Consider the following 6,468-nt stretch of genomic DNA (forward strand, 5'->3'; position numbering starts at 1 on the left):
AGGGCAGCAGCCCCCGGTTTCCATGGCCTGGGGGGCAGGTCGGCCAACACCCTTCCAATCGGTAACATTTCTCTTTAAAGGAGCCAGTTTACTCTGAGAAAGTGCTGGTGTTGGAAACCGGCTGCCCATGTCCTGCGGGAGCAGAGCAGCGAATCAGGTCCTTTGCTACTCTGGACGGAGGAGCTGTTGACGGTGTGAAGATTAATAAATGGAGTTGCAGGGTCTGTCCAGGAGCTCTCAGCCTAGCCCTCGTTTACCTGCTAGCCGGGCAAGAAGATGGGCAGCTACTCAGCCAATGAAAGACTGCCCCAGCTCAGCCAATGGAAAGCCACGACACTTTCAACTCCAAGTTTCCTCCAATAGATTCTCTGTCTACAACAGCCCGGAAATCCCCCGCCCCCCAAAAAGAATGTTCTTCTCTTTGGGTCTAGACTCTAGGGACTTGCTGTGGTTTGGGGACTATGAGCAGCCCTAGGGGAAGGGTGGTTGCTTCTAAAGGTGCAAACGGCCCACGAAAATGCAATGACAAGTCCAAGGCCCTCAGTGCCAGCCCATGCCCAAGGCTGGTTTGTGCTCTGACAGCGGTTCTGAAGAGCCTGAGAACTTTCCGGGCCCGGGGAGTCGATGCTGGTGCAATACACTGAGACATCATTCGCCCTTTTCACTGGGGTGATGTTCACATGACAACATACATGCAATAGCGGTAAAACGGCTGCCGACCTGCACAGATCTGGACGGTGCCCCAAAGCGCCAGTCCTGTGTCCTTCAGGCCTCACACCACCAGCTAAGAAAAGGTCATTTGCTCAAGAATGTCTTTGACCGGCCAGAGGTCACGGGAATCGGCACATGCCGGGGTTGCGGGCTCAGGGGGAGGCGTGCAGGAGGCAGCCGATCAAAGATTCTCTCTCATCATCGATGTTTCTATCTCTCTCTCCCTCTCCCTTCCTCTCAGAAATCAATAAAAATATATTTTTTAAAAAAGAATGTCTTTGACCAAGGAGTAAGTTATTATTTTTCTTAATTCTCTGTCCTTGAATATGGGTCTTTTTTTTTTAAATCTTTCATGTGACAGAAAATGAGAAGAATGCTTCTGCTGAGTACGAATCATGACAGCTGCCTCAAGGAAAAGTCCTTGGGTGGTTGAGTTTCCAGCTCAACCTGGGCATGTGTCCTGACAGTTTTACCTGGACCGATAGATAGACCGCAGTCATTCAGTCTTGGCTACTTAGCAGGCTGTCTTTCCTTTCTTTTTAAAAATGTTATTATTGATTTACTTACTAGTGGCCCGGTGCATGAAATCCGTGCACATTAAAAGGGAATTAATTAGCCAAAACCGGTTTGGCTCAGTGGATAGAGCGTCGGACTGCGGACTGAGGGGGTAATGTATATGAAAATCTTCCTCCTGTCAGAGTCCGGGGCACGCCACGGGACCCAGAATCAAGTCCCCACCCACCCGCATGCACCTTGAAATCACGTGAGACCCAGACCCGGCCAGCCCCACTTCCGTCAAGCCCTGCCAGGTGGAGGGCGCAGCCTGAGGTTCCCCTTCAAGCCCCATCAGATCGGGGGCGTGTCCTGAGGTCCCTGTCAAGCCCCATCGGGTGGGGGGGCGCAGCTTCAGGTCCCCCTCCCCACCTCCACTGTGGGCGCAGCCATCTTGTGTTACGGGAAACCTGCCTCCACTGTGCACACAGCCATCTTGTGATGGTGTGATGGAATGAGGATCAATTTGCATATTACTGCTTTATTATATAGGATTTTATTTATTTTCATATATTTTTATTGACGTCAGAGAAGAAGGGAGAGAGAGAAATAGAAACATCAATGATGAGAGAGAATCATTGATTGGCTGCCTCCTGCATGCCCCCTACTAGGGATGGAGCCCATGTCCCGGGTATGTGCCCTTGACTGGAATTGAACCTGTGACCCTTGAGTCCACAGGCTGACGCTCTATCCACTGAGCCAAACCAGCTAGGGCTACTTATTTTATTTATTTTAGAGAGAGAAAGGGAGAGAGAGAGAGAGAAACCTTGACTTGCCGCTCTTATTGATGCACTCATTGGTTGATTCTTGCATGTGCCCTGACCAGGGATCGAAACAGCAACCTTGGCCTATTGGGGCGATACTCCAACCAACCGAGGTCCCTGGCTAGGGCCAGCAGGCATCTTTTTACACTTTAAGGAGAGGATGCTGTCACTTCAGGAAGACAAGGACAGCATTGGTCGCCAACGGTAACGTTTAGCTGCTGAGCAAACACTAGGATTTTGGGGAAATTGTGTGAGTGAAAGCCCTGACATTTGGCTTTTGTAGCAGTGCCTGACTTAAGCTCAGATTGCAGAGGCCCCTTTCAAAGAGGCCTGGCTTAGAGGCGGCGAATGGAATAGACACAACACAGCCACAGGACTGGGCAAAGGGCCAACTCCCTCCAACCAGGCTCCTTTGTTGTAAGAGATATTGGTTGATTTTGGTAACTACCATTCCAGTTACTTGTCTTTTATATCTCTTCCTTCACTCTAATTACTCCTCTTATGCTTTAACCTTACCAAACAGTGAGCCCAGAAAACCCTAGGACCCACCTCAACACAATAAAAGCAGCCCCCCACCCGGAGTGCTCTCTCTCACCTTGCTGTGTGCCCCTGGCATGTCCTGTGAGAAATAAACTTTTTTTTCCTAAGTTTCCCAGTGGTTATTCATGAAGGTCACATTGCGATCGTAATACCATAAGGATCTGTCCGGTGGTAACTCAGGTTTGGGAAGGGGAGATGTTTGTGGGAAACTCGCCTGGGCCAGGTGAGTGGGCCCAGCTGTGTCCCCCAGGCATTTCTGGCTGACAGCGTTACTGTCAACAAACGGAGACCAGCAGACGTGTCCATCACTGTCCACCGTTGTGAACTTGACAGCTGACTCATAGTTAAAGGCTTTTCTGATGAGATGGACGGTGATATTAATGAACGTGATTTTTTTTTGAGATTGTACAATAGGACGGACGTGTCAACATTCAGAAGATCTGCATAATTCCATGAACTATTATTTTCCAAATGACCCACATGTGATGCTCCAAAATCATGCAAAATGCACCAGTGGATTGTCATGTGACAGAGAACAGAAACTCCTCTGGCATGGCTTCACACCCCAAATTGCAACGAGCCCCTAAGAAACGACTCCTTAGAGTCATCATGTGGAGTCAGAATATGTGCAACGCCTGGAGAATATTCTAAAATACTCTTCCCTTTCCAACTACATATCGGTGTGAGGCCCGATGTTCGTCATGTATTTTGACCAAGGAGCTATTGGAACAGGTTGACCAGAAGCAGATATGAGAAGTCAGGCATTAAAGATGATTTTGCAAAAATGTAGAACTATGCTACTCTTCTCACTTACTATTGTGGGGAATAGTTAATTTGCATTAAACATTTTGTTATTATTGGAACATGTGATGAATTTATTTTGTGTTTAAATGAAGTCAATAAGTAAATATGTAAAGAATTTGTTTAATTTCCAGGGCGGTAGATATTGATAGATATAACCCTCGAACAGAAGCTCTTTGGAGTCCTCCATAACTGTTAAGGATAAAGGTGTCCTGGAGCAGGTGACTGGGTCCATGGATGCCAGTCAACTTTAAATAATTTTTTTTATTGATTTTAGAGAGAGGGAGAGGGTAGAGAGATAGAAATATTGGTCAGCTGCTTCCTGCAGGCCCCACACTGGGGATCGAGCCTGCAACCTGGGCATGGGCCCGGACAGGGAATCGAACTGTGACCTCCTGGTTCATAGGTCGATGCTCAGCCACTGAGCCTGCGAAGATGCCCGTGTTGAGCCCACAGTACAGCTTCCGGGGCCGACGGGTGAAGTGTGTCTCACTCCTGCCCCCAGCAGCCCCGGTGAAACTGCTGCAGCTGCCGGTGTCTGGGTGCCTCGTGTGATGCTCCTGTGGAATGTGGTTCGACACCGGCAGCACTTGGACACGGCAGCCACACGGGCTGTGCTGAGCGCCTCCGCCACTGGCTGAGCCGGCGCGGCCGGCGCTCACCTCCGCCGGGAAAAGGCTGCTGACCGGGAGGCTGCAGGGCTGTGCGGAACAGGTGCGGGGGAACCGCTGGACCCGAGAACGGCCAAGCCCAGAGTCGGTGGAAGCCGGCAGCGCCCTGTATAGACAGGCCCATGGCTCAGCTACCTGTAAACATCACTAACTGCCTCTTGCACGCCCCCTACTAGGGATCAAGCTAGCAACCTGGGCATGTGACCTGACCAGGAATCGAACCCAGGACCCTTCAGTCCGCAGGCCGACACTCTGTCCATTGAGCCAAACTGGCTAGGGCCAGAGCATTTTAAAATATATATATTTTTATTGATTTCAGAGAGGAAGAGAGAGGGGGAGAGGGAGATAGAAACATCGATGAGAATCATGGATTGGTGCCTCCTGCACGCCCCCACTGGGGTCCAGCCCAACAAAACTCGGGCATGTGCCCTGCCCAGGCATCAAACTGGCAACCTTTCAGTGCCCACAATGATGCCCAACCAACCGAGCCACACTGGCCAGGGCCAGAGCACTTTTGAACCCACCCGAAAACTCAGGTCACAGGTCCACCTGAGTCCACCAGTGGCTGGGGGTTTGTCAGAGGCTGTCAGTGATGTGGAGAGGAGCTGGGCACACCTGGGCAAGCTGCCCGGGGCTCTGTGGTGAGCCTGCAGGGTGGGGGTTGAGGGGCAGAGGGAAGGCTGGGCTGCAAGTGCCCACAGATGGCAGTGACCTGATTGACAACCAACCCCCAAATGGAAACCTGGACGGTGCCCTCCTCCGCCTGACCCAGGGCCCCGGGCTCCTCTTCCCCTCCCGACCGCCCCCTCTCCTGCTCTGGCCTCTCAGGTCTTCCCTCCGCTCAGTGGTGCTCAGCCTTCCCTGACCGGCCGCCTGCAGCCCCGGCCCCCACCCCACCTCGCCTTCTTCTGGCCCAAGCAGTGTCCAGCGCTCCGAGTCTTCATTTCTTTCCCGAGGGCAGTGACCTGAGGAGCTGGAGCAGGAGACGGGGCTGGGTTTGGGTGGGTTCCAGGCCCCACATTCCCTGACTGGCCTTGCAGCTCTGATGTGCAGACCTGACAGGTGGGCCAGGCTGTGCTGACTGAGGCTTGGAGCCCTAAGTGGGGCCAGACCAGGTCCTTGTGTCCATTTTACAGAGGGGAACACTGAGGAGGGCAGAGCAAAGACACCCAAGGAGCCAGGTCAGCAACAGCTGGACAGCAGCTGGGCTGTGCCCACAACAGAGGCCGGTCCGCAGGCCTCCCTGTGTGAAGGAGACAGCACGGGTCAAGCATGAGGAACCTTTATTGGTTCATGAACCAAATGATGGGCTGGGCTGGCATCAGACTCGGACCCCCAGTCCTGCACCACGTCCTGGGAAGGGCTCTGAGCCGGCCACACCCACCTCCGGGGCCACTGTCCAGGCCAGAGGGGGCCCTGGGAAGGGACGTGGTCGGCGTGTGGGGGACAAGTGGACCCTTGAAGCCGCAGGGCGGCCAGAGCCTGCCCCTGGGCAGCACCTCAGCCTGCGTCTGCCAGGACCACTGGCGAAGGCACGGTGGCTGGGCCACGTCCAGCTTCAGAGGCCAGAGGTGTGGGGGATGCCGACCCTCCGACGTGTGGCAGATGGAACACGGCTACTTTTTCCGCCGGGCAGTCTGGGAGCCACTGTTGCTGCTGTTGGGGGCTGGTGCAGCCTGGTCCGTGGCCGCTCCCGGGTCCTTCTTGGTTGCCGGCCTGTGCTTCTCCTCCCTGGGGGGAGGGGAGGCTCGGGAGGGACGGGACCCCAGCAGAGCCTGCAGGACCCTGATGGCCCCCACCGCGAGGACGAGTCCCCAGAGCAGGGTGGGGGCCTCCAGGGGCGACAGCTGTTTCCGTACCCACTGGAGGGCCTGGGCAAGGGCGTTGCTGGAGCTGCGGGTCCGGCGGGGGCTCTTGTCCTGTGGGGGCAGGATTGGGGGCGGTCAGGAGGGGTCGTCCCTGGGGGTGGAGGTCATCCTTGTCAGCACCCCAAGCCTGGCTAGCACCTTCCTACCTGGAGACCAAACTGCCTGAGTAGCGTGTCCAGTGTCGGGTCCCCCAGGGACACGGGGGGGAAGAATTCCTCCACCCACTGGCGTCGCCACCACTGGCTGAAACAGGACGGGGAGCTCAGGCGATGGGGAGCCCCCCGCCCCCAGTCCCCGCCGGGTGCCCCAGCCTTACCCCTGCTCCCCGGGCTGTGAGAACCAGTATTTATAGCGCTGGGCTCGCACGTAGGTGGGCGGCTGCTGGTGGAAGGGGTACCTGGCCGCGTCGGTCTGGATGAGGCGGATCACTGCGGGGGAGCGGGCTCAGCTGGCTGCCCCCTCAGCCCTGCCCATAAGCCCCCCGGCAAGCCCGACCCTCTGCTCCAGCCTCACCTGGCTCATTGCCCTGCAGCAGGCAGAGCACCAGGCTCGTGAACCACG

At 55.1% G+C, this 6,468-nt stretch overlaps 1 protein-coding gene across 1 annotated transcript in view; it reads left to right on the forward strand.

Annotated features, from left to right (window-relative positions):
• NCAPH2 (non-SMC condensin II complex subunit H2) overlaps positions 1–6,468 on the forward strand; it is a 24,024-nt gene that overhangs the window by 1,880 nt on the left and 15,676 nt on the right. The gene's annotated exons all lie outside the window — the stretch shown is intronic.

The sequence above is a fragment of the Myotis davidii genome, unplaced genomic scaffold (genome assembly GCF_000327345.1).
Source record: "Myotis davidii unplaced genomic scaffold, ASM32734v1 scaffold845, whole genome shotgun sequence".
Classification (NCBI taxonomy): Eukaryota; Metazoa; Chordata; class Mammalia; order Chiroptera; family Vespertilionidae; genus Myotis; species Myotis davidii.